The following is a 10,035-nucleotide window of genomic DNA, read 5'->3' as shown; positions in this document are numbered from 1 at the left end:
TAAGGACATCCGTGAGATAGGTGGTTAAAGTCTGTGACGGAATCAATACAACGATCTGGCAAAATTCACGTGCAGCCTGAGGACACGGAGCGACCCAAGGACGACAGCCTTCTGAATTTTCCCGCAAGCGTTTTAGCATGTTGTTCACACGCAGGAATGTTTTTCAGGCTATCAACCAGTGAATGCTTGGCATCCCAAGAGTGCCGATAATATTGACGAATAGTTTAACAGAACCTTTCGGGTACAACCGTCGCAACTCCCTCGTAAGGTGTTTCTCTTTCTTTTCATTCTCCTTGGCTATAATGTTTTTTTCAGCTGGTGCCGAAAATTCGATAACGAACATGATTTGCTTCTTCTCTGAGTCAAGGAGAACTATGTCATTTCTCGACTGTGCAACAGAAACAATTGTCGCGAATATAAAGTTAGAGTATATGCGGGCACTTCTCAGTCTCGACATTTGACACTGGAGCTGAAGGAAGATGCTGATAATATTACCCGCTTCAAGGAATTTTGCGAAAACATTTTTAAATCTGAGGAGCAATGGCCATCAATCACTATCTAGGAGTTGAAAAAAGCACTAAAAGGTACGAAGAATTTTTCAGCTTTAGGACTCGATGGAATTAAGAATTTCTGGTGAAAGAAGTTTCCTGCTACACACTAACACCTGTCCCGCATATTCACCTTATATTTAATATCGAAAACGCCCATTACGCAGTGACTGGTGTAGGACGCACTATTCTTCTACCGAAAAAATGCAACTTGTCCAACCCAGAGAATTACAGGCTAATAATTTGTTTTAAAACACTGTATAAGATTTTTAAAGCTGTCCTAAACAACAAGATTGTTCGAAGAATTGAGCCTGTGTGGAGGGAGATGCAAGAACAACGTGGCTCGAAAAAAGGTGTAGTAGGCTACCGAGTGAACCTGCTAATTGACAGATGCTTCTGAAAAGACGCAGCAGCCCATCAGTGTTTCCTGTCAATGGACTGGATTGACTACCGAAAAGCCTACGATTCAACCTTTCATAGACTTATTATCTATTTATTGGCAAGCGTAAAGGCTTATCCACACATAGTGAGATGCATAGAGGTTGATGCCTCTCTTGAAAACTAGAAACGGCGACACCGTGAGTCCTCTGCTTTGTTGCATCACATTTCTGCCTTTATCTCTTGCAGTGCGAAATTCTTCTCGATACAGCTGTGGTGACCCTAATCTTAGCAAGCATAAAGTCACTCATGAATTTGATATGGATCACCTGAAGATCTATGTTTATAGTAAAAGCAAACAGAGTAATTTAAATATCGTCAAGCAGTACACTGAAGAGATTGGTATGGATGTTGGATGGGAGCCCTGAGCTTGTGGATATAAGTGTTATTAGATATCTTGACACTGGAGAGGCCTATACATACTTGAGCTTACCCTAAAGTCGCATTCAGTATTCAAAATCAGTAAAAGAGTCTCTCCGAAGCAGATACAAGCATGTTGTTCGGAAGATTTGGTCTTTCAATTTGTATGCGTTGTACAAGGTATGTGCGACTAACATGCCTGCAGTTCTGGTTCTACTCTACACGTTTGGGGTGGTTTAATGCACGAACAAGAAGCTCAAGGCTCTTTACATAGTCACACGTAAGATCATGCATATGTATAAGAGCTTGTATATCAATTCATCTGTTCCGCGATTATACATTTCACGCCTTCAAGGCGGACGCGAACACCTGAATCTCCAATGTCTTCATAATCGAATTATTCTAAGTACAGCTTACATCTTTGCAAATGGAAGAGATACTCTCCTAAAAATGGTCAGTAAACACGAGATGATTGGCAAAGGAGTGGTACACTACAAAGCCGCGGAGCAGGAGGCCAAACCCGTAGGCCTAGATTTTAACATGAGATGTGGGGAAAATGCATTTATCCATCTAGATGTTCTTTTTCTAAAACCCAAAGGAAAGAAAGCAGAGGTTTAAAAATTTCGCCAAGATCTGCTTGACAAGAAAATGCACGGAAAGTTTTACAAAACTTTAGAAAAACAGTCTTTGCCAGAGAGCAAGCTTTTGTTTCTCTCAAACCATCAGGGCTTAATTCAGGTACAGATGTTTTTATTTTCACGTGCCAGGACGGTACGATTTCCACCTTAGTATGCCACGATCGCATTTTAGATGAAGAAGTTCCCAGCGGTAGATGCAGAGCGTTTCATGCACACACTGAGTACCTAGAACACATACTATCTGGGTGTCCCGCCCAAGACGGAACTGCGTATCTCTATAGACATAATGCGGCCCCAAGAGTGCTTTATCACCATCTTTGTTACTCTTACGTTGTTGGCCACGATGCTGCTTTGTCGAACGATCCGAGGGAGATAGAGTCAATTATCCAAAACGAGAAGTGCCCAATTTTTTGGAACTACAATTTTCAGACAGCCGTCTGCGTTGCACACTCGAAGCCTAACATCGTTTTCCAAGACTTGCGAAACAAACTATATTCGTGATCGAATTCGTGGCTCCGGCCGACTACCACATTAATGCTAATAGACCTGGAGATATTTACAGAAAAGCCGGAACGATTAGTTCGCGTATTCCAGTTTAAGTACTACATATTCTAGATATTTGACGAGTTATGAGCAAATAAAATTAGACTGCTCGCTCGCACTGACACTATAATAAAATTATTAATTTGAAAGAAAAAATTAAACGTTTCCGAACAACTAATTAGCGTATGTAAAATGGTATTTGTGAAACTTTGAAAAAATTTCATCGGCGGAAGCTAATTGGCATATGATTTCCGGGTGTATGAAACCTTGAACTAATTAATGGAACTTGCAAAAAAAATGAACTTCTGAAAACAAGTAGTTCGTGTATGCGATTTTACAGAATTATTATTTTTGTTATGTAAATCATGAATAAGTATTTGGCACACGATTGCGGCGTATAAATGTGTTAGTTCTACTTTTTCGAATTTGCGTTATTCCTCCTGAAAACGCGGAATATTCAGTTAGTATATGCCATTGTTCTAAGGTTAAGATATTATTTAAATATGCTCAAAACAAGAATGGCATACGCGAAAGTAACTCACAAAAAAAGAAAGAATTTTTGAGCCACTAATTAGCGTGTGCCACTTTCATTTTTATAAGATTTATATAATGAAATAATGATTTAACGATAGGCATTCGAATTCAACGTCTATATTACTTTATTTAACAATAATAAAATAATGATTTAATTAAATAATAAATTCGTGTATGCCATTTATCGTACTGGTACAGTGGCGGACTGGGTACTCAGGGACGCTGCTGGGGATCCAATACTGGAGGCGACTCCTCAAAAAAACGTCATCGGAAATAAGAAAAACTGTTTTTTAAGGAGTATAACGTAAACGTATTAGATGTATGTAATACTTCTTGACCTCCGACCCCCCAAAGACTATCATAACAACTTTTTGAATTAAAAAAAAAATCTAAAATTCAAATTTTGATCAATTAAAAAAAAATTAAAAATAAAACATTCTGTTTCGTGGTCTAGCTAAGCAAGTTAAAAAAAATTAATTTAAAAAAAAGGTGCGTTAAAAAGTACAAATTGGTTAATAACGTTTTAACACATAAGAGCTCCAAATTCGTTATTAATCATTTTTTGTGGAACACGTTGTTTTTATTTTAAGCTTTGTTTTGATCTTAAAAAAACATTAAAAATAAAATATTAAATTTTTTTAATAACAAAATACTTAATTTATAGAAGCTGAACTCTTTAACTTATAAAAACAAGACAGTGAAAATATGTCTGTTTCAATACCCACACATATAATGAATTTTAATAATATAAATTGATTGAAACGATAAATTTTGTAAGGTAGATATAATAGTGTTGAACGTAATGTAGAAAAGTTCACATTTTGGAAAAAATCGAGGGCAAAGCACAAGATGCGTGATGAGAATGTGTTCGTTAAAGTCGAAGGAGCTTCAACAAAAGTGAATTCGCAATCACCAAATCACAGTTTTGTCGATTCTTTGGCCTTTAATTTCAAAAAGTTTGTGGACATATGTTGAAAAGTACAAAGACCGAGCATGCAGCGTGAAGTAAATATGCATTATCGAGCGCAAAGCGCAAGAACCAAAAGTGGCGCACCCTAGACGCGCTGCAATTTGGAAGCGATAAGAATGTGCTTGCGCAGCGGGCAGATTGTTTTATGTCTAATAGTTCATTTCTTTTCATGTTTCTTATTATTTCTTAAGAATGGAAAACTTGTCACACCATATAGACGGCAAGTTTTCAAGGATTTTTTCCGCGATGATTTAAGCCTTGATTTAAATAAGTAATTCATAATAACATTAAAAATTACAGAAAATGCTAAAATTATAATAAAATAATTATTATTATAGTAAATTATATCAAAATATAGTATTATTTTACAATTTTCAAAATAATGAAATATATCCTTTGATCCGAACTCTTGAAATGTAAGCTAATAATTTGTTTTAGAGAACATTTCGACTAATAAGTAGTCATTTTAATATAAAAATTGAATTTAAACTTAAGATTCACTAAAATAATGAAATACAGCCGATAATTAGTGAAAATAAGGTGCAATAACGGTGTACTTGCGTATTCAGAAGTCACTTATCTTTCAATTTTTTTGTACGTAACTTCATGAAAAACAAATGAAGAACAAGTGACTCTCAACTAAAAAGTACAGTTCCAGGTTCACCGCTAGGTGGGTATCTCTCGCACGCGCTCTCGCAAGACAAATCATAATGTTCGTTTATATAACTGAGAGAGGCAGCGTTGAAATTATCTTTATTATAATTATAATAATCTCATTATTATTATAAGTATCAATTTTTTCATTGATTCAATAACACAAATAAGATTATCACAAAAATGGTTGAAGAAAAAATAACTTTTTTGTACGACCAACCGCAGAATGTCACGCATTGTTTTAAAATTGTTATTAACAATTACGCAAATTATTATTTTCATGTCCCATATCCAATTTTGGAATCACTGTTAGTTTATTGTCGGATAATTTCAGGGGAAAGCCGTCCTTTTTGCATGTAAAACAAATAAATCATAGTTTTGTTAAAAAAATTGTTTATAACAATCATATAAATTATTCTTTATTTAATTTTGTTGGTTAGTCACCGCAATAAATGTCAGTCTGATAATTATTGAAGAAAAAATAATTTTTTCTACGAGGAAACGGCCGATTAGGAGACTTGTTTAACTAAATTGATATAAACAATCTATATTGTTTATCTTTGTTAAAGCTTAAAGTATATAAATGGCTTTGAAGACAATTTTGAATCACTTTTGTTCAGAAAAATCAATTCAGTTATGAGAAAGACTCGTTTTTAAAGAATTTGTTTATAGAAATGTTTATAAAAACAATAGTTGTTAACTTATGCTAAGTTTTTTGTTACAAATTATGACTCTTATGAAAAATATCAGCAACTAGCGTGAAATAAACGATTTTTTCTATGATAAAAAAACACTAATAAGAATTTGTTTATAAAAATTGTTTATAATAATTAGGTTAAATATTATTGAAATTAATTATGTTCCATGAATGCATGTGCAATAATTTCGGCTGATAGTGAGTTTCTATTTGTATTTTTTCTTGAGGTAAAAATTCACAAAGCTAAAATAGTCAATTTTGTCACTATATTTGTTTATATATTGTTGCTCTGTTAAAAAACTTAAAAAAGCAAACCACAATTCTCTTTAAAATTAAGTGCTAAGCATTAAAAAAAAAAACACTTTTAAATCGGTTAAGAAATACGACCTGTATGCGATTATGAACAGTAAATTCCTATTCCAGACCACTGTGCGCCGATCTCCTAAATAGGTACAAGTATAGTTTTTTTATGTTTTACATTATATAAAATGATTTTTTATACTTAAGTCCTATTTATAAAATTAAATTTTTTTAATAATTTGTATAACATACCTCTAAGATTCTAAATTCACATCTTACCGTTTTATTTACTGACCATCCCCAACTGAGCAATTTAACAATAACTTTAACTGATACAAATTTTCGCCAGAAGAAAATAAGGTTCTCTATATTAAAATAATAATATTCAGAGATACATTTTTAAATATAATATCTCCATTCATAATCAATGTGAAGATATTAAAAATGCAGCACAAAAACTTGAATTTCTCATAAAAAATAATGTTAACTTAAAACTGAGGCTAGGTTTCTGACAGTTATCCATATATTTTAGCTTGCCACGCTCAATGAGAATGTAACCGTGCAGGGAAAAGATTTTTTTTTCGAATAGAGAGTTTCAATCTTTGCGACTAGAACTAATGAATTATGTTTTAAAAAGTGAAAATTCGATAGTTTTTGAAAACATAATCGTTGGTCATTTTAAGCTTTTGAGTATTTTCAAGTATTATTGATGACAGATAGCCCTAAATATTGGCAGGATTTAATTGCCTTTTTCAATGCTTGTATCTATAACTTTCTCGCAAAGTTGCTGTTGTTAAGCAGGTATTTTACGGTGCTACGTCCCCACCCTCTCCCCTAAATTGCTCCATTGCTTCGGCCTGATGTCTATCATTCAGCTTCTCTTTTTTTTTATTTTCATTTTTTACCGCGCGGTGGCTAGACCCCTTTCGAATCTACCTGAACGCGTGCATGGCGTACGATCCACACGCGCTCTCATCGCTCTTCTTGTTCCCTCTTCTCAATCTTTTTTTTTTCTTTCTAAAACATCCGCTACCTGGGACTACCAAAGATCTTAGGGCCGACGAATTAATATGTCGTGTAATAGATTAAAGCGGGTCCAACCCCACTCGCCTTACGCCACGAGCGTTCAACCCTCTCCGTGTATCCGCTTATTTTATCGTATACCTGCTGCACCCCGGGAAACACGCACTTGTGATCATTGATCAAGGCTTCGCCACTTATGACTTCATATGTTACCAAACATGGGTCGCTTTGTGAGGCGCGTGATATCCCGTTAAGGTACCCCTTTTTATTGTCCCTCACAGTCAACAATAGAAAAAATGGCAAGTACTTCTTTCCACTTGTCGTAACGACCCCTTGTTGCAGTAAAAAATAGGTAAAATTCCACAGGTTATTATAAAAATATTCTAAACATGCATATAATCAATTTTAAAATGTAACGAAAATAGAAAAAATTTTATCTTAATTTTCTGTGTAAATGGTCACATAAACTGAAGGCTTAACCGTAAAATTTTTCAAAGAATATTGTAAAATTCTGCTAAGATACTCGAGAATTTCTAAGTTTAGCGGAGCACAACAGAAACGTAATCAGTTAAGGGTAATTGGACGTACATAAAATTAATGCAAAATTTTTGACAACAGTACTATTATTTTGAATCTCATAGTTAAACGAGTTTACCTTTTCAGAGCCAGATTGCAAAACGAATAAGTAATTCTTACACCGTGGCAGTAAAGCGTTAACAGGACATTTTTGTATTGACCTTTGAACGCTTGGGAAGCGAAAGAAAGCTGGATATATCACAAATCGGTATAAAAAGTTTACACATATTTGCCACACATATACCTACAAGGAATTTACGTATACTTAATGGTTAAATCAACCAGCATTCTGTTTAAACATGAACTTACTATTTTTTCTGATTAGAGTAATCAAAATTCTGATTGCTTTAATCAGAATTTATTGTTTATTTAACCAAAATATTATGGTCACTCTAACCAGAATTATAATTAATTTAACTAGATATTTTTTTGGGTGTACATAATGGGTTTAACCGCTTGCCCGTTCATGCGAATGCGATTTATAAACAACTATCGCAACTTTGAAAACATTTTTAACAGAGTGAAAGATACATATAAAAAATCGAGGATTACTTGAGGGGGGGGGGGTCTGCCAAATTTGCGTAGAGAAAACTGGAAAATAGAGGCATTTGGGGGAAGTTGAACATTTTTTCTTTGAAATGTAAAACAATTTTGCTTGTTTACCGAATACCACATATTAGTCTCCTATATTAACCTTTGAAAGAGTACCAAGGAAAAAATTTACCGACTGCGCGCAGTTTTTGACCAATCGGCACTAAATTTTCCACCTATTCTTTGAACTCCCGGACATGTCGTAAGAGTGTTGGGAGATGATGGGCTGGGGGCACAGTTTCTTCAGCTACTATATAAAATTTAAATTTGTGCCGTTGAGGCTCGATAGCATCCACACCGTTGTATAAATTGACTTGAAAATTTAGATACGTGCAGATTAAGCGCTGGGGATGGTTCCTACCGCAACCCAAATCGCTTTTATTTAATAAATAATGCAAAATAAAATTGACTGCATATCTATATATGCATATCAAATCAAGTAGCCTAAAACTGATGATGCTTATGCAAATCAAAAGTTTTTGACCAATCGTCACCAAATTTGGCACACAGATTCTTTGGGCTCCAAAGCAAGTCGTAAGAGTTGGGGGTGAGCGGACGAAGGGATGGGTCCGGTGGGGAAGGGCGCACAGATGTAGTTTTTGACAAATCAGCATCAGGTTTTTCACACATATTCTTTGGGCTACCGACCAGGTCGTAAGAATATTGAAGAATGATGAAGTGTAGAAGGAGGGGGTACAGTTTTTGAAATATATAAAATCAAGTAGCCTAAAACATACGATCTTTATAAGAATCCAGATTTTGATAATTAGCACCAAATTTTTTACACATATTCTTTGGGCTTTCAGGCAGGTACAAACGTAGTTTTTAACTAATCGACAGCAAATTTTTCACGCATTTTCTTTGGGTCCCCGGATAGATCATAAGATTCAATGATTGGAGTATAATTTTTATAATTAAGAACATTTAACATTTTCTGTATTTAAGCTCATATTTCTGTTTTACTTTCTCAGAGACTTTTCAAAGTTTAGTTCAAAGTACGAGTTTTATATTTAAAATTCGAAAACGCCTTTTTCATTTTATGTTTTTCAGTTTTTATTCTTTTTTTTTGCATTCAGAGTTTTCCTTAGGCCGTGTACAAATTTCAGAAGTAATTTGGAATTTTTGGAAACTGAATTGGACAATTAAATACAATTTTTATAATCAACATTCGAGAAATACAGTTTCGATGTTCTGTATTCAATTTTTTATTTCTATTTTACTTTCCAAGAGTTTCTTTCAAGTTTACTTCAAATGTCACTATTGAGTTTAAATTTTACAAAGAGATAAAAATACAAAACGACTTTGCAGGAAGCAGGAAACTACTTTATAAAACAATGAAAGGAAACAAAAGTACAGAAATTGTAAACATGAGAAATAGTAGGGGGAAATGGTATATAATGCAGACAGAATACTAGAGGCTTTCAGAGACTATTTCAGAACACAATTCGGAGATGAAGCTATAGGACACCACAACTGCGATGTTGAACACGATGCGATGGAAAACTCAATTGAGAAAGTCTGTGTCACTGAGGTTAGGGATATAATTAAGAACTTGAAAAACGGTAAGGCTGACGGGGTAGAATATATTAACGCTGAAATTCTTAAACACGGTGGCGAGTACATACCACATAGACTGTGCGAATTGATAAATTTATGTTTCGAGATGAGAGACGTCCCAGACGATTGGAAAAAAGCGATTATCGTACCAATATACAAAAGAAAGGGAGATAAAACCGACTGCAATAATTACAGAGGGATTAGCTTATTAAGCACCGTAAGTAAAATATATTCAAAAATACTTATTCGTAGGGTAATGAAAATAACGGAAGCAAAGATTTGGGAAGTCCAAAGTGGGTTTATGCCAGCAAGGTCATGTGCGGATCAAATATTCAGCTTAAGGCAAATAACAGAAAAAAGTTTGAGAGTAGGAAAAAAAGTTTTCTGTGCATTTGTTGACCTAGAAAAAGCTTTTGACAAGGTAGATAGAAGTAAGCTTTGGGAAGTCCTAAAAGAGTATGGAGTCAATGGATGGATCCTACAAGCTATAAACACAATATATACAGGTAGCAAAGCGAATGTAAGAGTGAATGGGAAACTGAGTGACTGTTTCGATATTATTCAAGGAGTTAGACAAGGGTGCGTTATGTCTTCATGGTTATTTAT

Source organism: Belonocnema kinseyi, chromosome 5, assembly GCF_010883055.1.
Source record: "Belonocnema kinseyi isolate 2016_QV_RU_SX_M_011 chromosome 5, B_treatae_v1, whole genome shotgun sequence".
In the NCBI taxonomy this organism is placed as follows: Eukaryota; Metazoa; Arthropoda; class Insecta; order Hymenoptera; family Cynipidae; genus Belonocnema; species Belonocnema kinseyi.
Note: the sequence above shows the minus strand (reverse complement) of the source record.